This window comes from Phasianus colchicus, chromosome 8, assembly GCF_987193195.1.
Source record: "Phasianus colchicus chromosome 8, bPhaCol1.hap1.1, whole genome shotgun sequence".
Taxonomy (NCBI): Eukaryota; Metazoa; Chordata; class Aves; order Galliformes; family Phasianidae; genus Phasianus; species Phasianus colchicus.
In genome coordinates this window covers 17468121-17496000 of record NC_143443.1, presented here as the reverse complement: position 1 = coordinate 17496000, position 27880 = coordinate 17468121, and the positions used below count along the sequence as shown (strand labels likewise).

Below are 27880 nucleotides of genomic sequence, written 5' to 3'. Positions count from 1 at the left end.
TGCTTTTGCTCCAGCTAAATATATATGATACAAGATGAAAATCTCAGCCTTCTTAAACAGTTGTGAGTTCATTGGTTTCACCAACCAGTTTCAAGTACAGGCTCAAACAGACAAGACAAAAAACCAAAGAACTCTTAATGACATCTAGGCTCATTGCATTATTCTTACAGGTGGGGAATAGCATTTATTGCTTACTGAGCATTTGAGACTTGCCAAACTGGGTATCCAAAGTACTGGTTTCCATGCAATAAAACATTGACCAGATTACACTAGTTGGTATACATATACACCTTTGCTGGGCTAAGCACATGAGGTCAGAATATGATCTGTACATTGCTGCTTCGCACTGTGAAAAAACTGCTGAAATACTGCTGCTAGCAGGCAGCTTCAGGGGTGCTGAATGTACACACGGAGTGGTACAGCCACAGGCTGCAGTTATGGAAGGAAACTCTACAGGCCTTAGGCACTGTCATTATGAACCATATTACAAGATCATCTAGAAATACTGAGAAAAAGAGTCCATGTGTTGCGTACTGTGCAAACTAAGACATCATTCCCGTCCTGACCAACCTACTTATAATTAGACAAAATAGCGAAGGGAAGTGACTCATTCAGTGCTGCTCATCTGATCATTGACAGAATGAGAACGACCCATCAGTCTCCTCACAGATCTCCGCTATGCAGACGTGAAGAAAAGCAAAGAGGGACGTTCACTACCAGCCCAGCAGAAGGGTGCCAGGATGTGATCATGTTCTTAGAAGGGACTAGAGGTGGTTTCTCATACCCAACTTACTGACATGCCTCTGGCACATCCTGGAGGAAATAAATGAAAGATAACGAATCTTCAAAACAGGCTTTCTGCTTGCTGCATCCCTTTATAGCAACGGAATGCTTGCATAAAATGTAAAGAAAGTCTGGGCAAATCCACTGGAAATGCTGCGACAAAACCTAAGAGAAACTTCAGGCTATCACATAGTGGAAAGCAAGCTCTGACAGACAGCTCACAGAACCACACTGACAGCCCAAAGAAAGGTCATAAAGCTGTTAATACAGGGAGAGACTTGGCCAAGATTCCCAGAAGGAGCTCTCTAAAAAGTAATCTGTATTCAGGGATCTGAACAGAGAGCACAACTTCCCCAAATCACTGACAGCCTAGTGCTTTCCCAGTTCATGAGCTATTTGTTCTTTTTGCAGATGCACTCAGGATTGGAGTGCAATTTCTTTCCATGATTTATTCCCAGGTCAATATTCTGCTTTGAGGACTTACTGGCCAGAAATCATTCAGAAACTGGCCCGTCTTCTGAACTGTATTTTGTCCCTTAGTTTCACCTTTGTCAGAATATTTCAGAAGCTTTGTTTCCACATTTGTGACTAGTTCTTAAAGGCTCCAAGTCTGAGCCTGGTATGTACATATGCATAGGTCACTATTTTCACCTTTACGTTTTACTATAAATCAGGAAGGACTTCAGTTATACCCCTTTCTCAACTATTTCATTGCATTCCCTTATCTGTGTGTATCAGGTGATCACTTGTGTTAGATTTAGGTTATTACTGCCTGTAGCAGGAATTCTTTTCCTGTTTTGTTTTTGTAGAGCTGGTGAGGTAGCAGGTTGCTGGCCCCCAACCAGGGGCTGGGCCCCTAATTGCTACAACAAAATACACCATAAACAGAAAACATTTTCTTGGAAAAGGCCAGAAAGTACCATTCCATGGGAAACATCCTGGTGATGTCAAACGTCTTTTCCTTGGAGGTAATAACTCCTCTGTTATTACTGACTTCCCAGAAAATCCTGCTCCAGGTCAAGATTCCACTAAGTAAATCCCCATAAAAAAGAGGGGAAGCAGAGTGGAAGCAAAACCAAAAGGAAGTTAAAACAGCCTTTGATTATGGAAACCAGGCGGTCTCTTCATCAGTATCTCCAACATTGCTCTGTATCTATCGTTATCTTTGGGTACGGATTGTCTGTTGTGATTCATTACTGTTTGTTTATTCATGTATTTTTCCTCTTCATATGTATTTTGTTTGTCTGATACAGCGAAAGCAAAAAATCAATGGTATTTTGATATGCTCTAAGACCTATTTGCCTTCACAATCTGAAACAGAACAAATGTCAACTATTCTTTCAGAAGAGAAGGAGACATCAGAATATTTGGGAATTGTGGTGAACAGCTCACCTCAATTATAGCCCAGACTGAAGAGGTCAAAGAGAGAAGAACGTGGGTTTGAGTAAGAGAGTCTGAAAACAAAAGCATCACGTATCACATTTTTGCATCATGACCCATACCTCCTCTGTGGAAGATATTCCATTCCTAGAACAAAGATGGTTCCTTCAGGCTCTCAAAGTAGTAAATTACTACTCACAGCAGCCTCTGCTATTGAATTCCAGCATTCCCCCAGTGTTTGATAATGCATGATACTGACAGCACCCAACTGGATGCAGTCATCTATGGCACTTAGCTCTAGCAAAGACATTTTAACTTTCTGTCCAAGAGTACCACATTTTCTCAATACTACAGCCACGTGGATATTTATCTACTCAAGTCCCTCAGACTCCCTGGAAAGCTCTGGTTTAGCTCAGTTAATGCCACAATAACGGTATGACAAGTAACTTCTGTCATGTTAAAAGAGAAAAACCAACTGCAAATTCTTCCCTCTGCAAAGAGAGAATTGGCCAACTCTGTTTATGAATAAGTATCCAGTTGGCTAGGAGGTTAGTCCTCAGAATTTCCTTTAACCAGCAATACACAGAACCAAGTAAAGACAAGTTGCTATGTAGATTAGCACCATCTCCCCAACATGCTGAGGATTCCTGCTTCTCTTCCAAGATTGGGCACTGGTGTTATGTTAGAACACGTGTAAGGATCTTTAGGAGCAACAGACTTCCCACAGCTTCAACTGGAATCAGGAGCGCAGCAAAGGTTCTCAGGAATCTCTCAGGAATCAAACCATAAATCTTCCTTACAATTCTCATGTAACTATAAAAAACTCTTTTTCATGAACACTCTTTTTCTACAAACCTCCATTCCAGATTAATCAATTCAAAACAGGGTAAAGTATTTTTATCATTCCACTATTTTCCATCTCAAGCATACAACAATCTTTATCACGTTCTTTTGGGCTCCAGGCAGTAATCTTAGCTGAATGATTCATTTGGAGATTCTTCCAAATTCAAAGCCCTTTCACGTCTTCATGAATGTTCTGTTCTGTTTTACAATTATGCCATTTTCTTACCTTTATCTGTGCTCCACGCAGTCTTATGCTGTGCTGCTCAGGGCATTCTTTGACTTCTGCATCCCCTGGTGTCAGGAAGAGTCTTAATTGGAATTCATCACAATGGTTCCTGAACATTCCCCTACAGCCACGCCAGAGGCTTCCTTAACAGAACCATAACCTGTAGGTCACAAGAACACAAGAAAAAGAAGACACTTGATTAGATTACAAAGCAGCAAATTCAAAGCTGATTAAAATTTTTCTCCAATAGCTTTTATTTTGACCAGCTGAATTTATAACCACAGGAAGTCACCAAGATTCCAGAAAAAAAGCCCAAACATTATAGCTTAGCATTCAACAAGCATTCTGGAAAGATATTAGCATTTCTGGGATTAAGCCAACTGCAAGCTGCTTGAGCTCCCAATAAACTGCAGATTCCTCCTACATCTGCCCATTGTGTAGTTCTTTTGCCTTCCTTTTAAGAATCTGTTGAGACTACTGCATAGACTTTACAAACCACGAGCCCGGCCCACTCTTACAAACCCCATGTTCTTAAATCCACAGATTTAGCATTCAAAGTGAGGAATCAGCCTGTGTGTCTGGCCTATATTCTGATAAATGCTGAAGAATCTTGTATGTTGATTAATCTTTAAGTTGTCTATCTTGCCATCAAGTCTATCTTGCTGCTGTATCCTATAAAAACTTCTCTGTTTCTGTCCCAGAGGCTCAGCAACACAAGTGAAACATGCTCATTTGCTCTATTAATGTGTCCTGTGTCATGTTCACCTGACTGGCTCAGGACAGCCTGATCATAATCACTTTTCTCATAGCTTGATTTGCCTTCTGCATCCACTACTGTCAATCAGAAGTCTGAAGCCAGAAGAGCTACACTCGTGTAAACTGTGTGTAAGTGAAGCTGGAATCAGGCATTGACTTTTAAGATAGCTGTTTTCAAGTTCATTGCCACAGCTACCCCAGAGGAGACTCCTAGCACACTGTGATCATCTTGTCTGGCCTCTGATATGAGATACCCATAGGGCTGCTCTGAATTAATTCCTGCTGCAGGTTCTGTAGCTGGGGTTGAGCTGGGGAATCTGTTTCAGAGGAACATTCACTACTATATATAAAGGTTCTAGTGCTGGAAAATCTACTGAACCTGAGCTAAAATATTTTGACAGGTGATTACCTGCCCTGCTGAAAACACAACACGCTATTGCTGGTTGAATATACCTACTATCAAGCACAGCTGCTTTGGATCTGTGTACCAGGCTGCAGAGCCTTCACTACCAACCCTTATATTCTTCACCCTGGCATTTATAAGCTATAATGTTGCTAATCTTGTTTCTATTGAGAAAAAATGCACTTTACAATTAATGTATATCTAGACTTCATGTCTTAGTCTTTATAAAAAGACCTTTAACTCCCATGCAAGCTCCTTCTCATCAGCAATCAAGAATGCTTCTGCTCTGTGGGATTTAACTAACTGGAATCTCGTTTCATAGACATCCCCAATTCAGACTAGTCTTTCCCAGGCACTGCACACATCTCCCAGGATCTCTGATTGAAGTTTATCTATTTCCTTGACCTCCAGGCAGAAAATTCACTACTTGGGTATTGTTGCCACCATTGACAATCTGTGTTAGTTTCTGTGTACATTTTTGTTTCTTGCCTTACCAAACTACAGCAAAATGCTGGTCCACACTTTAAACAGCTTATACTTTAGGATCTCTTAACAAAAATAGCTATATTCATGCACTTCCTCCATAGAAAGCTATCTGAAGTCATGACTGTTCTTCTGGATCCTCTCAGCTCCAATGGAACTATTTCTAGATTGGATTTCTGCACTACAGATGAGTCATGGCTTTATTGACCTGTTTAACTGCAATGGAACCCTGTTGCAAAAGCCTTCAGAAGGAGTTGCCTGCACCATTTCCTTGGAGTAGCCATACCATGAGAAGGATAATGAAAGTATTTTAAAATAAGTCTTCTCTTTACCCATGACATCTTTACATGGTTATCTTTTCCTATATGTTTCCTTCTAGTGCTGTAACTGTAACTGGCTTTCTGACTTGCAGGGGTCCTACAGTGTCTCTCAAATTCTCCTCTGAAGTTTGCCTGTGCCACCTTCCTGCTTCCTACCTCTCTCACTCTGCCTGCTCCCACTCAGCACTAGATCTAGTCAGCATCTAGAACATGCTAAGAACTAAATCCATATGCCAGAGTCACGATATTTTAATGACAATGCAGTTACATTGTAATTTTAATTATATCAGGCAGTCTTTCATGGTTCCCATCTTGGAAGATGTGAAATGATATAATTTGAAGCTCTCAAAGCCACACATGGGATCAGGCACCCCCTTCTGATCCACAGTGAGGGAAACCGAGGACCCAAATTGCTGATGTCTTTCTATAGGATATGACTCCTTGGCTATCCCCGACCAGCAGACACCAATGCACACTGTAAGATGCTGAATGCCATTCAGCGTCTGCTGAAACAGTGTTTGGGCATCTATCAGTATGCTGGGGGTTAACCGGATCTGTTCTGAGCTCCCAACCCATTCTGTTATGAGAGTAAAGTAGGGATCCAGGCAATACATATGGAGGCTTGAGGCTGAGCCCCAGAGATAACACAAAACTACTTGCTTTTTCTCAAGTCATTTTTCCCCCAAGCCATGGTGCAAATTGTGGAAAAGCAGCCTCCTGAGTCCTGTCACAAGAGAAGCAGCATTCCCTGCCTCCCCTCCACTTCTTCCCATCCCTCTTGTGAGTGAGCCACTGCACTAAGTTGGACCGCAGGGAGTCAAGGAGGAACAGGGTTTAACCTCTCTCTCATTTTATTTTTTTAAACAATCTCCTCCTCCACCTCCTCTTTCTTCTCCTCCTCTTCTTCCTCATCCTCCCACCCACCCCCACCTTGTCCATCTCCCCTCATCCCACTCGCACACCACTCCCCCCCTTTACCGGTATCCAACACTGTCAACCCAAACACATGATAAATTGCCCTGTCAACAGAATTCATTCAGGGACCAATTAATTCCACAGAAATGAACCAGGAGCCATCAGTTGCTGAAAAACTCCAAGTGCAGGGAGCGAGGAAGCTAGCTTTGTGAGAGAGAGAGAGAGAGAGAGAGAGAGAGGCTTGGGAAGTTAGTCTGACAGAAATTGGTCATTTAATGCTTAAGTGCACCGTAGACAGCCCTGTCATAGCAGCCGGCATGGCAAAAACTCCCCCAGTGCTTTATTTATTAATTATGTGGAGCAGCACGGGGGTCACTTCACTGTCTCCATACAGACTCATCAACTTTACTTCCTGTCACCGGAGGAGGTCCCTCAGCATGTGGGACAGCGGGCCGCATCGCGGTTCTGCCTCTGCCACCCCGCTACGACACAGCCTGAAGCAAGTTTGCAGGAGCAACACCTGTGCCCTCACGCGAGTGGGCAGCGGCAGGCGGGGCAGCGAGAGCAGCACAAGTGGGAGCAAACCATCATCCTGCCGCTGCCCGGCTCCAGAGCAGAGGTGGTGGGAGCCTGGAGATTTCATTTGCAAAGCTTCCTCATTATCCTCCTTCACATTCTCCTTAGCCATGATGCCTGCAAAAATCTGACAGCAGTTAGGCTGCTGATGTATTATGAGTACTGCCTATCCTGCTGATCAATAGCGTCTCGCTGCTCCGCGCTCTATTCCCTCAGCTGTCTTTGCTATCCACTACTGCTTGACTCATAGCTGTGAGCTCTCTGAGGGCAGGACCATCTTTCTCCTCCGTGCCACTACAGCACCAGGCAACGCCCAATCCTGATCTCTGAGGAGCGCTCCTGAAGTGCTCCATAGTAACAGAAATAATTATTCTGTCCTTTAATAGTACCAAAGAAAATAAGGCTGGAGAGGACTGTAGGAAATCATCAAGACCATCCAGACCACATCCCTGCCAAGGCAGGATCAACCATAGTTGAACTATTTCCAAATCTTTTTGTCCAGCTTCTTTGTCATGCCCTTTCCACCCCGCTGCATGTTTAGGACTTGAAAACATTCATTTCCCCCTGAGAAAAAAAACACAAGGCCAGCCTCAAGATGCATCTCCACGTTTAAGCAAGAAACAGAATTATGTCCCCACCATTTGGCAGAGATGAACAAGTGAGGCACACGCTGCTTTTCATATTCTCCTACTGGTTGGAAAGCATTTACATGCTTTCTGGAGTAATTCAGTAAAACATGTATTTCCCAGTATTTCCCAATCCTCCCCATAAAAGCTCAAGAACACAAAGAAATCCTGGCAGTGATGTTGCGTTGGCATGGCTGATCCATACAGCACAGTGAAAAGAGACCCCCTCCCTCCACACCTGATTCACAGTCATTAAGGTTGGAAAAGAGCTCTGAGATCATCTAGTCCAACATCAACCCACCCCCACCACGCCACTAACCATGTTCCTCAGACCACATCTGCTCTTTTCCTGAACACCTCCCTGGGCAGCCTGTGCCAGTGCACTGCCACTCTTTCTGAGAAGAAATATCCCAGGACCCAACCTGAACTTCTCCTGGCACTACTTAAGGCCATTACTTCTCATCTTCTTACTAGACCAGCAGCGCCCAGCAAAGCCGTGGTGTCTGACCACTTCCAGTACATGTTATCTGCCCCAGTGCCTGAAGATGAGTTGTGCTTCTAGATTTTGGGTTCCCGGACTGGATTTTTCAGCTTTTGGGAATGTTCAGATATGGGGCTTAAGTACACTTCTTCTGCAGGGGTCTCTCTGTATGTCTGTCCCCCCATGCTGATCAATGCACCACGGACACACAGATGGCAACAACAGCCTGAATGGGGGGAAACACTGCAGTTCCATCTTGATGAAAATCCGTTGCCTTCACCTGTCCCAGCCCCAGCATGGTCAGCTGTAAAGCATGAAATCCTCGTGTTGCCCGGTGCCAAGGCAAACCCAGGGTAGGACAAGTTAGGAGGTCAGACACACCTTTCAATTTTCTAAGAGAGGTTCTGGTTTTTCACAGCACATCAGCTATAGGCTGCCGTGCCAAACTACAAGTGCACCCTGCCACGTTGGAGCTACCAGTCAAAACCTCACCAGACAGCTTCCCTGAGCCTGGAGCAGCATGATGCTGCCACAGCTGCACAACCACTGGCTTCCACTCTTCCTGTGAGCCCTCCAGAACCTGTGCTGGTTTCCTCAGAAGAGAGACGCCTCACGTAAGTGAGGGAAGATCCTGTTCTGTGTTCAAGACCTAACAAGACCTCTAAAGAGTGCATGTGGAACATCAAAAGGCTCAGAGTGAACACCTGATCCAATGACAGCCTATATTTATGTATCTATCTGCATCTATATTTATGACTCCTTTCTCCCAGTACTTACTCAGTAACTGATAAATCTCAGCGTGCTGTGGAAGACAGCCTGATGAGGAAACTCAGCTGACAAAGGACTATTCCAACCACATGGGACCTTACACAGCCCTTCCAAGCATTTCTCAATCAGCCTTTAAGGAGCCTGTTTGCATTCATTTTATATTACTAGCCACTATTTCATACAGAAATTTAGATGGAAAATGTTTTCTGTTCTTTACTTTCACACGAGAAGAGGAAGAGAATCTCATGTTTTAGCCAGTGTGCAACACACACAGGCACAGATGTGTAGAGCTGACCAATGGGACGTGTGTGGGCAGTACCTGTACCCCAACTCGGGGTACAGGCACAGGCACAGAAGCAGGAGCTGCTCCCTGCACTGTCTGTAGTCATTACAGTGCAACACTTGGCCAGAGAAGCCATTTTCACAATGGAAAATAACAGATTTGATAAGCCCAGAGATCACTGCTAGTTCTATTTGCTTTATTCTTACAATCTACCTGAAAAATGATGGAGAAAATAATGAATTTAAAAAGTGAAAGTTCAGTATACAATTATCAGTTTTTCTTTTAAAAAGCTCCTATTTCAGATGCTCAGAATGGAAATCACACTACAGGCTAATTTTCTCAAATTACAGCTTGTATACTGGATTATCATAACTTTCACCATATTATAACTGCTTTGGAACAGGAGCTCCCAGTGCCCAGATACCAAAAGTAATGCTGAGGTCACTCAGACTCTGAGGCCTTTCTATAAAAAAACCATAATAACAGATAAATACTTTTAAATATTCCTACTTGGTGCCAGAAATAATCTATACCTTCACAGAGCAGAGATGACAGAATAAATCAGATATGAAATAGTTTTGATACAGAGGACCTAAGAATGATCAGGTCAGAAAATTTACTTTTGTCTTGGGACAGACTGTTAGGGAGCTGCTGATTGCCTTTGCTGTTGAATGAGACAGTTAATAAAGATAAAACGTGTTCTGTAGAACAGAAGGATATTTTGGTCTTGCAGGATGGCCCTGTGTTCTGCTGTAACAAGGTTGTGCCACGCTCTGTCCTCAGCTTTAGGCCAGAGAACTCAGCAAGTCCCTGCACTGCAGTTCTGCTCTGAACCTGCAGAGCAGTAAACGTTTGTGCTGTCCTCCCTATGCATGTTTCTTTCCCAAAGCATCACCTCCTGGCAGTACGTAGCTACTCGCCTCTCTGAGCTCAAAAACAACAAACCGACAGCTCTCAATTCTCAATCTGAAATTACTACACTGCTTCATTGCCCATCAGGCATCCTGTGCTACAGCTGATAACAATTCATGGGAGAGAGATCAGGGGGAGACTGGTGGGCACAGACCACCATCATCAACAGTTGCACAGCCTTCTTCCTGCTTGGCACACGCTGCCCTTGTCCTGGAAATCTCAAGCTTATGTTATCTTATTTGCTTCTTTCAGAATTAGTAGAACGCTCTTGCCAGTGATATGCATTCAACACTGCCTAGAGTGCACTAGCAGCTGTCCTTCAGGTACCACTTTCTACATAACCAGCCCGGGATGCAAAGAACCTCCCGAATCCTGAAAGGGAGGAAGGCCCACACAGTCCAGGCCTGTAAGCGAAAGGCTGGTGCAACAGAGACCTGCTGCCACAAAGGGGGCAGGAGCTGCAGGCACTGTGTACAGCAGGAGTCCTGCTTTGGCCCTGGAGCTTAGGAGTGCTTGTTTTCCAGCAGGTGAAGCCAAGCTGTCTTCGCTTTCTGCATGATGTGTGCTTTCAAAGAGCACCTGAATAATTGATCTGAGTGTGGACGGACACCAACATGACCTGTTTCCAGAGCCAGCTGGGAAGCAGCATTCCTGGCACTTCTCACCCCCCACCGCCTCTCCTTGACACCCGATCCCAGGCCAGCAGCTGCCCCAGCTCCCATTGCGTTGCAGCTCAGCACAGCAAGTGGTGCCAATGCAGACCCTGCAGCTCACAGCCTGTGTTACATGTTCACCACTTCATCAGCACAGTGGGGCATGAGAGCACACACTGCTCCACAGCAGTCCTCCTTTCAAGGGCAGAAGAGATTGCCCTTCAGGGGGGGAAAACTCTGTGCACCGCAGCTCAGCTGCAGTCCTCTCCAATCCAGAAGCAAAGATCTGTGCAAGGAGCACTAGGGGCCTGCCTCTGAGCTGAGACAGAGCCAAAGCAGTGTGTGGAGACAGGACAAGGGGAAATGGCCAGAAACTGGAGCATAGTTAGTTCTGCACAGATGTGCGCAAGAACTTCTTTACGGTGAGGGCGATGGCGCACTGGAACAGGCTGCCCAGGGAGGTTGTGGAGTCTCCTTCTCCGGAGATATTCAAGACCCACTGGACACCTACTTGTGTGACCTGGTGTAGGGAACCTGCTTTGGCAGGGGGGTTGGACTCGATGATCTCTGGAGGTCCTGTCCAACCCTTACGATTCTGTGATTCTGTGAAAGCAGGATAGGCCTTTTGTATGCAGCCAGATGAGGAAGATGAGGCCTTTTGCTAAGCATATATGGCCCTTGTGTTGCTCCCATCTTTCTCAGATAATTCTACATATTCAGTCAGGTTTTGTTCAGCCTGTTGAATTTTATTCCTGACCTGATGGGGACCGTCTATGATTTACATCAGCACAACCAGTAGCAGAATCTGGCCCTATAAAGCTACAAGGCATATACCTTTCACAGAGCATTCAGTCTGTGGGGTAACAGTGACTTAGTGCTACACCAGTGCTTCGATTTTGCCTGAACACACAGAGAACATGGCAAAAATCCCTTTAGTCTAGTTTCCTTTAGCAGAATACTTATTGATTTACACCATCACGAGCAAAGTGAGAATCCCAGTGAGTAAACACATATGCTCAGTGAGACAGAGCAATTTTTAGTCGCTTCCCTACTACCACTCCATAAAGCATACTTCTTTCTCCCTCTCTGAATAAACAATAAACTAGAATATCATCCATGAAAGTTTTTCCAATGTCTACCAATTTGTATGCCTAAATCAGTATATCATGCTAAGGAGCTGGTCTGCCACTCCCTTCCACTGGACTGTGTGTTCTCATTCAAAGGGGTGGGGATGAGCAGAAAAATACCAAGAGTCTAAGTAACTATAGCATCCACATGCACCTCTGCCATACAAACAAGGCACGATATTCCTCCTGACCACAGTAATTGCCTTCCTGGCAGCTTTCTAAGGGCACGTCTGAATGGGCCTCACCAGCAGTTTCCAAGCTCTGTGCAGGCATTGCTGCAGTTGGCCTCAGGCTGATGAAGGACTTCCCAGAAACACAGAACCAGGCCCATTTTACAGCTGGGGAGCAGAGGCATAGGAATTAATTACTGTGTGCACCGTTACACAGCAGCTCATAGCTCAGCAGAGAATCGAAGTAATGTCACTTGTATGCCATTTAATGTCACTTAGTATTTGATCCGCTAGGCTGTTCTTCCCACAGCTGATCACCCTTCTGTATGTAAATCAGCCATACAGATGGAGGAGAGGCACTGCAAATTTCCCATCTTCAGAGCAGGAAAGAAATTGCTGAAGAAGTCTCACAGAGAGAGCAATGTGTCTGGCCCAGTCTGCACTGGGGAAAATACACAGTCGTTAGCTGCTGAACATGCAGAGGTATGGAAACCTATCCTTGTAATGCTCATAGCTTGGCTCCCTCAACTTTTATAACCTTTCAGGTGAGTGGTGACACGTGTCTGTGAGCCCAGAAGTGGGACTGAACAAAGCATCCTTCAGGACCAGAACTGGATTTCTACTGTGTTGCGTACTGCTCGTGCAGCAGGGCTCTAGTTGCTGCTCTTTCAGGAACACCAGATATGATAACTCACAGCGGGCTGGACAGGATGGGTACATCCAGAGACACCACTCGAGCCTTTTTTCTGCTCAAATTACCTATCACAGAATGACAAGTTTCATAGAATGAGACTCTGTCCCTTGAGGAGGAGAGAAAAAAGATTTTAAGTAGGAGTTAGGAGACAGAATTACTGCTTAGTCCTGGAGAGCAAAGACACGTACAGACAGTGCTGTCTGAATGTGCTGTCCCAATCAAGTCTATCCGAAGGAATGCCATTCCACACACAGCGCCTGTGAGGCCACAGTTAAACAGCAACGATGTGCAGCTTTGCTAAGAGGGAAAGCAGCGGGTACTAAAATGCTGAGCTGTTTTTCTTTGGAGAAATCAAGTGTGCTTCAAAGATAACAGGCCATGAAGATTAAGCTGCTACCACACCAAAGGAGAAAAGCAGATGGAGGCACCAGTGCTGCCGCAGCGGAGCGCACAGCGATGCTGAAAGGCTGGAGATTTTATCGGGCCCCGCTCAAGGAGGACTGTAGGTTTCAGCTGCGTAAGGTGAAGAGAGGCAAAGAGGAAAGAAATGGGAGGAACGTGAGGTAAAAGGATTTCATTAATTACAAGAGATTAATTAGCACCATAAAAGCAGGCAGCATGGATTCCAGCAACTGTCAGCAAAGAGCAGTGACAGCTGCAGCAGAGATGGCCGGCCACACGGGCCCCCAGCCGCGGCCAGCGCCTGCCACAGCCCGGCTCCCAGCCCACAGGGCTCCCAGCACCAGGGGCGACTTGGGGCGCAAATCGCGTCCCCACAGGAGAATGAGCTGGTGCCCGTCTCTACAATTCCATGTCACCTTGAGCAAATCACTGATCCCGCTATGCTCCAGTTCCTGAAACAGGGAGATAACTTCTCTGAACTGCCAATTTAAATTGTAAGACCTTTGGGGCAGAGAGTAAAGCACACACTTTATTATATTTATAAGGGATCGGTAAGCGTTAAAGGAGTGCTGCAGTAAAGAGCCGGTCACCAGAGTCCACTGGTAGGTGAGTACACCTAAAGCTAGGGGGAAAAAAAGGCTCATGCACACTTCCCTTAAAAAATTTACCTTTGATATCAGTAAAATATTTCATCACCACATCAGAGGTATTTGTAAACTCTAAACATCTGGAGTATTTTTTTTTCCTGATACAACATTTTTCTTGCTTGCATTTTCATTGAAAACGTTTTCACTGCAACACTGTCTTTCTTTTGATCAGAATGCAGAAAGGCCCTAAAAAACGCACCATTGGACTTTGTCAAAGTGAAGTATTTATATTGCCCTCAAATAGCTTCATTCATTTCAATCAAAACTTTTCAAAAACCATTCTTGTTTTACATCTCAGCACATTTTTTGATGTATTAAAATTCAGCCATCATTTATAACCATCTCCAGCACATTCAGCTGTGGCACCACCAGTAACATGTACTATTAGAGTCTAAAGCATCTTTGTGTTTTCTATTTAGCATTTATTAATCCTGTGAAAAAATTATTTGGAAGTCTATGTTAATATATGCTATGGAGTGTGCTGACATATACATACAGCACCAAGAGTTCTGAGCTCTCCTGTAAGCTCCATTTGCTCCTTAAACCCACAAGCGGGTACTTCAGTGTATGTCAGAAGCAGAGAATAGAAGTCTCGGGGGAAGGTGCCCTGAAGAGCCTGCTCTCAGCCCTCTGATTCAAAGACACAGATGTGTCCTGCTAGTAATTCCTTGCCTTCTCATTTCCTCACATCTTCCACGTACAAACTGAAGAAAATATCTAATCTTGCTTCATGATATACTGTTGGATCAAACATGTCTACAACTGCAGGGATAAGAGAAGCTTGGAAAGAAAGCAAAACACAACTAAAATAGAGTTGGTGTCTCCATGGAAACAAATGCAGACCTCCTTCAAAAACCAGGATGCTCCAAACAGCCTTGAGAACCTCCAAAGAGAAACAACACAGCAGGTCACACATGTCAGCTGAACTCCGACATGGGGGAAAGAAATGTGAAAACTGCTGTCCTGCTGCCGCCTACCCTACAGTGTCTGAGGGACCACTCAAGCACAGGATGGAGAGCCAGGAGATAAAGTTGCCATTTACTATGTGACATTGGATGAGTCATTTTTTTTCCCCCATATCTCAGTTTACCCAATGACAAGAAGGAAAGAAATGGCGGTAAATGTAGAGCCCGCTTCCCGTAGACATTGGAAGGGTCTCCTCTCCCCTTCATCCCAAGCATGTGGTTTGTCAAATCACATGAGGGCATCACAGGCGCCTCCTGGTCCAGCCCCCTGCTAACAAGAGGCTCCCTGCTCCATTACAGTGCTGGAGCCAGCAGCCCTGCAAGGCTCCGTGCCTGTCTGCCACACTCACAGCAGCCATCTCAGCACACAGTCAGACCCTGGGCTGCTCCAGTCTATTTTATCACAATTTACTCGGTAACAGGTTACAAATGTGGCATCTGATGAAAATAATGAGCCTTGATGTCACTTAGTGCACGAGACTCCCTGAGTGTGTGCAGGGAATAGCAAACGAGAGCAGCCCAGCCTCCCTGCAGGTGCCAGCACAGTCTGTCCTGTGGTGAGGGGATGCTGCCGTGCTCTGCCCTGCCCGGCAGGCTCAGCCATGGCCATGCTTCTGCCACCAAGGCCAGCCTCATGGCAGCCTGCAGCAGGGCCTCTCTCCCTAGAGAGCTCAGGCAGCAGCCCACAGGCCAGGCCTCAGGGATCCCAGCCATGCTTCCAGGAGCGTGCATCTCCTACCTGCAGAGGCACAAATCTGCCAAGGGCAGGAGCTGTGAGGAAATGTTCCCTCTTCACATCTTAACACTATTAAGTAGGAAGGTGGGTATTTTCTATGTAAAAAAAAATCTCACTGAAAATCAAGAGGAAGGATATCCAGCTCCTAGGTGACTAAGGAGCATTTGGAGTTGGAGGAAACAAGCTGTGCTGAAGGCTTGTGAGGTGGCCCTGATCAAGACCCTGTACCCTTCCAAGTCTTGGTTTTCTCACTACTGAATGAAGATGAAAGCATCCCTGTGCTGGAAGGGATAACCTAGGAGGGGACGTGCGATAGAGACAGCCTGGTGCTGTAGACAAAGATGGCAGCTGGTGGCACAGAGAGAAGGGTCAGTGATGATTTCATAACCATGGCAAACAACAAAGGTTATATCAGATATAGGAGTGAAAGTGTAAAATGAAAAGAGAAAGACAGTAGAACAGAGTCAGGGCACACACACAGCTTTCCACTGATATTTCAGAGTTTTGTAATTTTCATCTTTTTTTCTTATAGCTAGGATTTACCAGAGATTTTCAAAGCTTTTGCTTGAAGCAAAAACAAATAAACAACAAAACTCAATGTGCCTTTAGACAGAGAAGTAGAACAAAAGCCGTTCTCCTGGAGGCATATATATCAAGATGCCCAGGCTAAGCATCTTGACCAAGTGTCTGACCAGATACTGTGCCTGGAAAGAGCTAAATTTAAGCACTTGAAAATTCCCTGCACAACAGAGAGGGGTCTTTTAGCTCCAACATTTGTTAGTATCACTATTTAGATTTTGTTTCAATATATAGATACACACCACGGCTACACGCAGTCACTCATGGAAGTGAGATGGGGTATGAAAAATTCAGTCAGTCTTCTTTGTATAACATTATCAATTTAAAGAGTCATTCAGTGTGCAGAAGGCTCTCACAATACCAGTGCTGGACTAAGGGGTGAGAGGTAAGGGCTCCAGCCCTCATTCTGCTCCTGCTTGTAGTTCAGTATTCACATCTCCACTTCTCAAGCATAAGAGGATACAGTCTTTCCAGATCCCAGAGCATTTGGATTATGCATCCCTGGGGGTATAATCTGCATTTTTTTCCTTCTCTTTCTTTTTTTAAAAAACAAAACCAAACAAAAAAAACATAAAACCTATCATGACAAGGACTCTGATCTCATGAGAGCTTTTCATCACTACTGTAATATAAACACTCACCCCACTCCTCTCATTAAAATCCCAGCCTCTTCCCTAGAGCTTCATCACTGCTCATAGTCAGGTCACTGCACATCGCCTGTGTGGAAAGGAAAATGGCAGCAGGACAAGAAAGGGTGGTTGAGGACACTCTGAGTACTCATGTTTGTTGAGTTGGTCACAGTGACACCTAGCTTTATTTTCCTGAGCTGACAGCATAAGACACACGAGAAATGCAAACAATTTATTTTGACGTGCAATATCTTGCACCGAATCTAACACAGAATTGAGTAGAATAAGGTACAAGAGAGCTTTTCAATCTAGCAGAGAAACAAGGAGTGGCTGGAAGTTAAAAAGCAGACAAATTTAATGAAAAATACGGCCCACAGTTTTAACTGCCAGTGATTAGTTACTGGATACAATGAACTCTTACTCTCTTTATGACTTCTGCCACAACAAGGAACTCAGGAAGGCAGAGTGCATGATTTCAGGATTCCTTCCCTGTGTAAATCTATTCAGTCTTACATATTCATATACTTTTGTCAGGTCCCTCAGAAGTTCCTTGCCATTTTTTCTTGGACTCGATCATCATACCTACCCCTATGACACGTACAGGTTCCCATTCCCTTTGTTCAGGTCATTAGCAAACAAATAAATAAATAAAACCAAACCTGGCATTGCTAAAATGGCCTGGTTTGCCTGACTAGTTCTTTCAGGAACATATGAGTTCTCATCACAACCCTCTTCAGTCTGCTTCCAATTGGATCCTTATATTTGGAGGAAAAGGTTTTTCTACCATCACTGTCATACACAGGAGTCTCTGGATATGGTAGCCAAAGCATTTTCTCTACATGTCCATGCACAAATATCTGAGAGTTCTCCATCTGTAAGGAAGTCTGAGCATTTCTACTTAGCAGATGTAAAAGCATGCCACAAGAGACTGATGTCCAGATGTAAAAAGCCTTTAAAGGTCTAATTGTCACAGATCTCAGTGCTGAGTTACTCTTACAGATAAGAACTCAAATGACTTTGCAGGAACAGAACTCTACTTACAAATCCAATGACTTAGCCAAAGTGCCTTGGAAGCACAAAAATAGACCCTGACTCAAGAGAGCCTTCGTGCTCCTCCATGTACAACACTGCACAGTCAAAAGCCAGACAGAAGGATGCCAGCAGGAGTTTCCTTCTTTCTCTTCCAAACAGCCCGTAAACAGCCACGTAGCCAAGGCCAGCTCAACTCAGTGCACCCAGGAGCAGCTCTCTATCTCCATCCTGCAACCCCTAACCCCTGGGGCCTGCTGACTGCGACAGATAGGAAAGCTCTCTGCAGCAGAGTGTCTGCTCGAATGTTTTTTAATTATCTCTGGAAAGTATGGACTGTGTATCATCATTAACTGGACTAAACACTGACGGTCAGTGAGTCAGGTACCAGTAAACGGTGCAATTAACAGCCAGAGGAGAGAAGTGTATTCAATCTGAAAGCTTTCTTTCTCAATCCATCTCCACTCATCACCCAAAGTGCTGAGCAGCGGACTTTTACTTTCAATTACATTAATCAGGTTAATTCCAAGTTAAAGTCAACATTTTAATCAAGAGGCAGCAAACTCGTGCAGCGAAGTAGAGGGCTGAGGCAAAGAAAAGAGGGAAAGGAAGGGCAAGAGGCAAGTGGGGGAGGGGAGGAAAGAAGAAAGGACAGAAGATGCAGGGAGAGAAAGCAGAACATTAGGGTGCTGAACACTGCTGAAACAATTGACTGTGATGAGTAAGTAAGGCCTAAGGTTTTATGCTGGACCTTTAAGTTAAAGGGGGTTATCATTTACCCCTTTGTAACTTCGGAATGCTGGCTTCTTGCAGGAAGAAATTTGGAATGTAGAGCAGAGCAGCCTCAAAAGTGCTGTACTTTATGGCACGGACTGTCCACAAAAACATCCCTTCTGAAGCATCCGTAACAGCTGAGTTGCAGACCATCACACTATGACTCCTATTTGCCCTGGTATAACTCTCCTACTTGCCCTGTAACGCATAAAAACGTGGCATGCATAAAAACCATCATACCAAATAGAAATTCCAGCAGTACCTGCAGTTGAATCAAATGCATTAACACTGCTGGGACATCAGTAGTGCATAGCTCAGATACTAACGACTAGAAAATATGGCCTTACACATTTTAAAGAAACCTCCTCTTCAGCTGTTGTATGTCACTGGTAGAGATTTTAAACTAACTGAAAGGAGAGAAATGTCCGACTTTCAGGTTCTTCTGAAATCCAATGAAAGTCCAATTTTGTTTAGCTACTCTGCCGACCCAAGTGATCCATATCTGCAAAGGACACCACAGAAAGGATGCTGGAAGGTTTACCTGGGCTGAAGGTCCTCACTGTTCTAAGGAAAATCTCCAGAGTGAGTTCCTAAGCAACTCAGTTCTGTCTCTGGCCCAACATACTCTCTCTTTCACAATTACATTAGTTCACAGCTTACAGAGAAGTTTGAGGTTCAGCCCCTGCCCTGCAGAGCCCCACTGAGAACTGAGGAGCAGTCTTGTCAAGCGCAGCATTTGGTGACAGTGACCCAGGTGGTGAAGCTGTCAGTTCCCAGCCCAACCCCCAGAAGATGCTCCCAGTGGAGTATCCTGGTGTGGCAGAGCCTCCCCCAGAGCAAACTCTGTCAGCTCTCTGCTCACAGCGCAATGCCAGTCTCTTCTCTTAGGCTTGGCCAAGAAATCAGAGGAAGATTCAGGAGACAGGAAAACAGAAGCTGGACGAAAAGCCACTTTCCCTAGAGAGGCAGCATATGACAACAGACTACTAGGAACACTTCCTCACTTCTTGATTCTAGCATTGACTTCTCCCATGAGCTTGGAGGAAGTAGCCATAATTTATTTGTGCAATGGGGACAGCAGTGCTGCTTTATCTTCCCAAAGCACTCTGACAATTTATTTAAAAAAAAATATATATATATATATATATATATATATATATATATATATGAAAATAGGAGATTGCAGGTGTGATATGATTTTTAATGTAATTCTGCCCAGGATCATGTCCTGTGAGCCACCTGGACAATAGCCTTATCAACTCTAAAAAATTCATAAGAATTATGCGTTAAGAATCTTTTAGAATGAAACAGTGCAAAAGGACTGAGAAGCTTACAAGGGAAAGACAGATGAAAAGGGAAGAAAATCCCATGATGGGAAGATGTCTGTATGCATTACCTACTAAAATTCAAGCTTGGGGGTCTTTCAAATAGCAGCAGGCATTGCGGTTCCATTCCCACGCTTGTGAGGTTTGATAACATAATGAGAGCCACATGCCCCCAAAGAGCAGAATGGTACCTGCTCTTGGAAGGGAGCAAGAGGCAGTGAAACACTGCCATCCATTCCCAAAAGCCATCAGGAGCAGAGCTCCAGGACTTTCTCCCCAGCAGGAGCCCAGTTCCAGCACTTCGGAATTTAAATTTTAAAAAGTTTCTTGCTGTTTCGCTTGAACAAGGAAACAAATGATGCAAAAATTGAAAGATGGGAGTAAATAAAATAAGACGGAGCAGTTAATTAGTGGGTCTGATCAAGAATGCCCCGCCGTGCTCGCTCTTCCTCCTGCACTCCCACTCCCCCGGTGCTCTGCCCTGGGCTCCGACCCGCAGCGCGCAGCAGCCCTGCCTCACCAACCAGCCGCAACTCTGAGCAGAGCTCCGACCGCAGCGCAGCTGGGGCCGGCATCCCCCTGTGCCGCTCTCACCGGTGCTCCTCAACTGCAGTCTCCCCACAAACTCCTTTCTTTCCCCTCCCTCCTCTCAGTGATAGAGCAAAAAGTACAACAGGTTTCAGAAGCTGCAGGAGGATACCCCTTTCCCCCAGCAATCAGAGTAGCAGGAAGAAAGGAATGCAGCGTCTTTGCAAATTATTTTGGGATACGGAGAGAATATGAACTGATCAGGAAACATTCTGCTCGGCCAGTGTAAAGAGCAAATTCCCTTTATAACCAACATCCTGAGCCTGTGAACCACTGCTACAGCAGCCAGCCAGAGCCGGGAGGAACACGAGTCTGGCACAGGGAACCAGGTGCCCAGGCCACAGTCCTGCTCCCTGCTGCACTGCTCAGCTGTTCCCTCCTGGCCCCAGCCACAGTCTGATCTCTGCACAGGCCTGGATCTCCTGGAGCAGCTCTGACAGCCAGGATTTAAACCTTGCACAAGGGAGTAAGAGGTGGCTGGCACAATCACACTTGAACGTCCTGCAACAATGGCAACAACAGAGTTATAGCTGTAGCTCATTTTGCTTGTATTCAGGGGGAAAGTACTCAGCTCGGTTTTGTGACCACAGTGGAAATGTTTTGCTGATCTATTTTACCAGTATTTCTGCAACATTAAAGTCTCTACATGGCTTTACCATATGTGCATAGCTCAGTGCTTGACCGCCAATTTCAGGGGTTACTGAAATGTTGCTGAGAATAGGGTACCTTCCTCGCAGCATACCCTGAGTGATGAGGAACTCTCAGATTCACTCCGTACGGCGTGGCACTGCCACTGCACCACGGTACCAGTAGGGAAACCAAAACACTGAACAGGAAAGAGCAATTTCTGCAACTAAACTCAATTCTCCTGACCTCCTTTTTCTACTCAGCAGTTCCATCCTTCAAGCATCCTCAGAACAGGGTTAGGCTGCTGTGTTCACTAACACAATTAATCCACTAATTATTTCACTGCCAACTACATTCACTTTCTCATCCCACGCTATGGCATTCCTGGGGCTCAAGTCTTCATGCTGGCTCTGCACATACACCCTGTGACTCACACACCTGCCTACCTGACTGGGGGCTTTGAAATCAGATCTGTATTGCTGTGATGTCTGCTGCTCTCTCTCATCCTGAGGCTTCAGGAAGTGATGTGAAGTGGAAAGCACAGTTAGTGGTCTTGAACCCACAGGCAGAGTGGGTTCCCACTTAATGCAGTCCAAGGGAAAACTGTAAATTACAGCTCTCAGGGCTAGAAAACATCTGGGAGGTCACATTCTCTTCGGAACACACCATGCCTCGTCAGTGGGCTTCAGAGCCCCCAGACACCACTCAGCAGCACAGAAAGCTCCAAGGAGGGGAAAGGAGCCTGTGCTTGCTGGCTGCATACCCCCCTCCTTTTCAGTTTGGGCTGTTTGCTCCTCTGCTCCAGCAGCGCAAGGCCAGGGCTGGGTGGAGTCGGACTCAATCATAATCACATTTGCATAATACATTTTACCTTTCTCTCCTCAGCTGTAGTTTTCTGAACTTGCCAAGTTGCAAGCTGACCCCACGAGCCAAGGCGTGATTAACTGAGAAATTCACAGCAGCGCCGCTTTAATCAAAGGGGACAGAGGTTACAACAGCTCAATATTAGTGATAACCAGCCTTTGATCCACAGAGCTGGGCCAAGCCTGGCAGGCAAGCTGTGAGGAAATGCACCGTCAGGGCTTTTCTGGGGAAATAATATCTTATTAACCCCTTCATCTAACCTGCTGTGGACAAGCAGAGAATCACCAGGAAAAAGTCCTTTCCAGAGACTGAATTAGAGCCAACAAAGCTGCTCCTTTTCAAGTCCACACCTAAATGTGCTGGATTCAGGAAATGGAGTTGGCTCTCAGCTAAAGACTTACAGGCTGAGGTGAAGGCTTCAGAGTGCTCCCACCTCTACCCAAGGCTGGTCACTGGTCTGGAGCCCAGAGATCTGACCCGGGGACAGTGCTGGTGGGTGCCTTTAGCACTGTTCTGCACCTTGGGAGCCACAGATTGAGTCTGCGACTGCTTCTTGCTGGTCCTCAGCCCCGGTCCAGTCAGCTGACCTTCTCTTTCCTTCCCACGCTTTCTGCCTGTCTTCCCTCTTTTGTCTGAGGAAGGGCCATTCCTCAACATGCATTTTTAGTAGTATCTAGAATAATGTAGGAAGCCTGATCTAATCTACAAACCTTCATAACCTTCTGCAACTCAATAGGGATCATTCTTACAGTCAGGTTGTGCCAAAGGTGATATGAAATCCAAATAATGTGAAAAATACCAATTGAGAAGAGATTTGTTAAGCAGGTAGCCTTGAAATAAATAAAAAAATAAATAAATAACACTCAGAATCCCAGAGCTGCAGTTATGAGATCTGTGGAGAAACTGAGAATTCAACTTTTTTTTTTAAACTTTCCCTTTTGAAATTTGATTAAGCAAGAACTGGACATCATCTACACAGAAAGAAATTTGTCATGAGTTACCTGGCAAAAATGAATCTGGGTCAACCAAAATGCTTTATTCAATATTTTTTCAATAGAATTGAAAAAATCGTTGCAATATTCTTGAATAAAGAATATTCTGAATATTATAGAATCCAATATGCTTTTGAACAAAAGGTGCTCTGAAAAAAATGTAGTGAAATGGAAGGTGTCGATCTTGCTAAGTGGCTTATGTGAAAATCTTGTGAAACAAATTCAGTGAACCTGACATTGTGGCAATAAGTTTGTTTTCAGTTAAGCAACTTCTTCTGTTGGAAAACACTATTAAAAGCAATCAATTCCACGTATCATCTTTTTGAAACAGCCACTGGGGAAGTAAGGAAAGACATTCTCCCAACTTGAGGGCTGGCAGCCCAAAGGCAGCTTTTGAAGGATTGTCTACAGACACCTTCAGAAGACCCCATTTTTGAGGAGCAAGGGGCAGTCAGCTTTTTCAGACTGCTGATATGACCACAGAGAGGCGAATGTTCTGCTTAACCAACCGAGAATCACCAGGTCCCCAGCAAAGCCAAACCTAAGCTAGAGGACTAAAAGGAATCCATTTTTGTATCCAGCTTTCCCTCCCATCAGCAGTTTCTCCTCATCACTTCTCCCTGGGCCATCCTCAGCCATTCTCAATCACTTCTAATTTCCTTCTTCCTTTTCAACAAGCTGTTTTTGTGTATTGTTCTTCTACTTATTAAATATCTCTTTGAAAATAGGAAAGAAGCAACAGCAGATCTCATTGTGACAGAAGAGAAAACATTTCAACAGACACACTATACAGCAAAAACCTGCACTGCAGTTCCCAACCTCTCCCTAGAGAGGTTAAACAAAACAACCTAGACAAAACAAACAGCCTATCAGTTTCCAATAGCATTAACCAAATCTCATCCTAGAAGTTCAGGATACATCCCACTAGCAGAGGAAAACAGCACACCAAGCCCACCTAGCTCAGTGACCTCCGCCTGCTCGTTGCCAGCGTGAGGCTTTGCCCGCTTCTCTCCCCCATTCTTCATCACCCCTCTGCTTATCCATTTCTTAATTGATCCCTGATCATCTCACGAATATATTTCCCTCTTTCCCCAGGGCAGGTCCACCCCCTTTTCCCTGTACTCTGCCATTAAGATGGCTCTCACATCACCATGCACAGCAGCACACGCACAGCTCCAAACACCTCAGGGCAGGCACATCATTTCCAATTGTGAGCAAATGCTGTTGGTTTTCATTAATCTGCAGACACTATATTTGCCAATTTCTCCAACTTTTCTTTCTCACTCTCTCTTTCTGCTCCGAGGCAGGTGAGTGCATCAATTTTCTTCTCATCTGTGGCAGTTAAATTAAATGGAATCGGCCTGATTGCTGAAAATCAAAGAGAAGGCTGATAAAGCAATTAAATCCCTCTAATTCCTACTCTTGAAAAGGTGCAGCTTGGCTCAGAAGCTAATTAACTTCATAATGAAAATCCTTCTTCACCCTTTTAGGCTTTTTCTCCTTCTTGATTTTGGTAGAGGTGGTAGGTAGTCTACAGTGAAAGGGGATGCTATGGCACCAAACGTGGCAACCTTGGGCACGGCAGACAACTGGGACACAGCCACACGATTCAGCAGCAAGTGCTGCACCCTGCCAGCATCTGGCCCGCCCGGGTGGGGAAACACCTCTGGTGCTCCATGTCCTTCCTGTAAGGTCACTGCACGGAGCTGACAACGGCCACCCCTCTGACAGCGCCCACGGGCTGCACGGCATGGCAGCCAGGGCCACCCGCACCAGCTCATCCTTAATCAGACACCAAGGTACACATCAACTTCTGACTTCCACCAGGTAAACGTCTGTCAACACTGCTACTTTTCAGACTTACTCCTGCTATTAAAAATTGTGTTTTGGGTTAAGTTTCACTTCCCCTTTGCAGTAGTTTTGGCTTCATTTTTCCTGGTTAAATAATTATTTACTAATTTTTGCTAACTTCTTAACAAATAAACACATAATGTGTACTGTATGACCCTATACATGGAAGTTTGGCTGAATGTTAAGGGAAGTATGTATTAATTGCAATGCCGTCTTCATCCCTGAGAAAGGAGAATTTTGCTGTTACTGTATCTGGAGAGAGAAAGGAATATAAAATTCGTTTAGAATTGAAGAGGAAATTTCATTCCCTAAAAATAATCAGTCAACCCAGCACCTGTCTCTGATGAAACTCACCCTGCAATTTTTAATTACCACAAATGACCCGATCGATGCTCCTGTTCTGTACACAAAGAATAGTGCTCTTAAAGTAGCCTGGAGTGTCCAGCTAAACCTTGAATCCATCTTCTGCATATACTGAAAGGTATCTTCTTTTGACGTTATAATTGGGAGCAGCAGATTTATGGGACAGTAATGCTCTGGAGCATAGAGCCTAGACCGGTACTGTTTTTTTAACCTAGCTTGGTATTTGCCAGGACCTGTTAACACTGTGTAAATAAATAATTTGTGCACCCCCGCTGACTCCCCAGCACTTTCCTCTACAGCTCTACACACTGCTCTTTTGAAGACGCTCTAAGCCAAATCCCACTAGACTTCTATCCCACTCTGCTTGGTTTGTGAACTCTAACCAGAGCACATCTCAAGGCGGCGTGGCCTCAAGCTGTTCACATCCTTGTGTTATCCTCTCTTTGACAAATGGTTTATTTTTGCTGCAGCAGTAAATCTGGCTGCCATTGTTTACTCCTGTCTGTGTGCTCGTCAGCAGGAATGTGCACAGCCCCGCAGACCCCAAGCACTCAGCTAACAAATGGCTGTGCACACCATTAGCTGTGGCTCTCCGCTGAGGAGATCCCCACTCATGGGCAGAGGCTGTGCAAAAGGAGCCTCCAAGCTCAAGCCAAACAAAGGGGAATCAGAGGCTTGGGTTCATGGTGCCTGGCCCATCTGGCAGGGCAGCAGGCGCTGCCTATCGTCCAGCCAGGAGAGCAGAGCCTACCGTTAGACCCCATGCTTTACTGGCAACCTGTGCTTTGCTTTTAGCATCCCCAGAAACACTCTCCAATCTAAGGGAAATCCACCACATACTTAAGGATGACTTGTACGTCCAGTTATTAGTAATGCTAATATTGCTAAAGAATCAGTATTTTTTGATTACTAGAACTACTTTAACCCAGGGGTCTCAAAGCATGTTAGCAATGCCAGCCCTGTGGCATCTCTGAAAGGTCACCTGCTGTCATCTGCCCTTTGCATAAATGAAGGAATAGAGACAAACACACAACACTTTGTACAGGGTCACGCAGGAAACTACTGACAAAGTGAGGGTTCAGGCATTCTAGTTCTAAGTACTTGCTGCAATGAGCAGATGAAGTAGTTGCAAGTCTGGTCCTGCACAAGTATGAAGATGCAGAAAAACCTCAGCCTGTAGCAAGGCTGAAGGGAGGTTCGCAGAGCTGCCTGCGGGCACACCTGCATCTCTACCCAACACATAATTACTCGTTCTAAATACGTGACACTCATTTCCCTGGAAAAGCTACCACTGACTGACAGTGAACAAGTTGCAAGGTAGCAAGCACAGCAAGAAATTCACAGCAACGTGCACGACTTAGGAATAAAGGTCAGTTCTGATTCTCTCCTTCTCTAGCATAGGGAACAGTGCATGGCATGTAGGACCAGGGATCCTCAGAGGGGAAGAAAAGTGGCATAATTCAGCCTGGGCAGCCTTAAAGAAGGCATAGGGCACCGGGAGTATCACAGTGTAGATTAGGGACTGGGGAATGCACCTAGGATGGCTGCGCAGGAGAAGGTTTCTATTATCATAAACCAGAGGCTGTAACACTCTCTGAACTGAACAGCTTAAAGCCTTGTTAAAAGCAATGGTGCAGCATTCTAACCGGAGGGGCCGTGTTGTCATACAAATGAGATGAGTTTATTTTCTGAGCCATACCATTTGTTCTGACAGGCAGGGTGGCTGTAAAAGCTGGTGAGGGCACAGCAGGGGGCCCGGCTCTGCGCACAGCGAGAGACCGAGGCGAGGAGAGACAGAGCTGCACCAGAGTTTGGACCCTGCCCAAGTCCCTGCCTCTACCTTCTGTAAGCGACAGCCTCGCAAAGAGACTGAAGGATGAACCAGCCGGCTGTAATACTGTGAAACAAATGCATTCTAATGAGAGGTGCCTGGCAGCCCCACGGGCACTTCATGTGCGCCCATCTCCTCCCACCTTTGCCACCTCCTGGCTGGCTGCGTGTTGCTGCCAGAGCTGCCTTCTACAGCCAAAGACCTGTACTCAGATACAGCACCAGGAAATGCACCCAGGGAAGCGCTCTCTGTGCTGCCCCATGCCAAGCTACTGCGAAACTTGGTTCACCAAGTGCCACATGTGTCACCCACCAGTGTCACCCTGCTGGCACCAGGCAGGGAAGACTCCTGAGCGCTGCTCATGGCATCTGAGCTGCTGATGACCCTGGGGTGTGCTTCCTGCATCTAGGGTCTGTATCTTCCTGGGGCTCTTGGAAAGCCACAGGACAAGAAGCAGCTTTGCAAAGAGCAACAATAACCTTATCTGTGCTCCTCAAATAGGAAAGATAAACCACATAAAACAAGGTGACTAGTTTGATACTGAGCTAGAAAGATCAGACTGTCTTGGTAAAGCTTCTGCGGAACATGCCTGTACTCTGGGAATGCATCAACTTTGCAGCAAAAGGGTCAGTGCTAAGTGTGCTGTGCTGGTGGAGACCTAGGAAACGTGGGCAGCATGTACCCAGCTGGTGACTGCAGCTCAGCCGCTAGCAGCAGGCACATGGCATCTCAGCATCACCCACAAGGTGCCATTTGTACCTGAGAGACTGCTGACATTAATCCCACAGGTACTGGGATCTTCGCTTAACGTCTCCTCTTCACCCTGCCAAACTTCTAGAGCAAAGCTTTTCCTTGCAGTGGCAATAGGACTCCTGTTTAGCTGTTTAGCTCTCTTGGTCACTGACACACCGACTTGGTCGCTTGATCACTGACACAACAAGGACAGAATGAGCTTCCTCCCACACCTGGAATACAATACTGGCCCTCAGCTGTGCAGTATTGCTAATCCACATCTCCGCCTGTCCTCTGTGGCAGTTAGCAGAAAACATGGGTTTTGTCCTGTTTACCTATTGAAAAAATAAACTCAGCTTCTAGCACTTTATTTCTCATGCTTTGGCAATTAGGCTGCAGAAACTGGGAACTTATCTCTCCATTACAAGAAGGAGTTGGTGCATATGATCCTAACTGGTCCCTTTCATCTTGGGACATTCTATGATCTTGAAAGAAATGAAAAACATTCCTCATCCCATCACCAGTTCCAGGAGGCATACAACCATCT

The 27880-nt window shown here is 45.4% G+C and overlaps 1 long non-coding RNA gene across 2 annotated transcripts in view; it reads right to left on the bottom strand.

The window, feature by feature from the left end:
• Positions 1 to 27880, bottom strand: part of LOC116234478 (uncharacterized) — a 317267-nt gene that overhangs the window by 222162 nt on the left and 67225 nt on the right. For both annotated transcript variants that reach the window (XR_016468783.1, XR_016468784.1), the window contains exon 3: positions 3233 to 3392. This is a non-coding gene — a long non-coding RNA (uncharacterized LOC116234478). The remainder of the gene's footprint in view (positions 1 to 3232; positions 3393 to 27880) is intronic.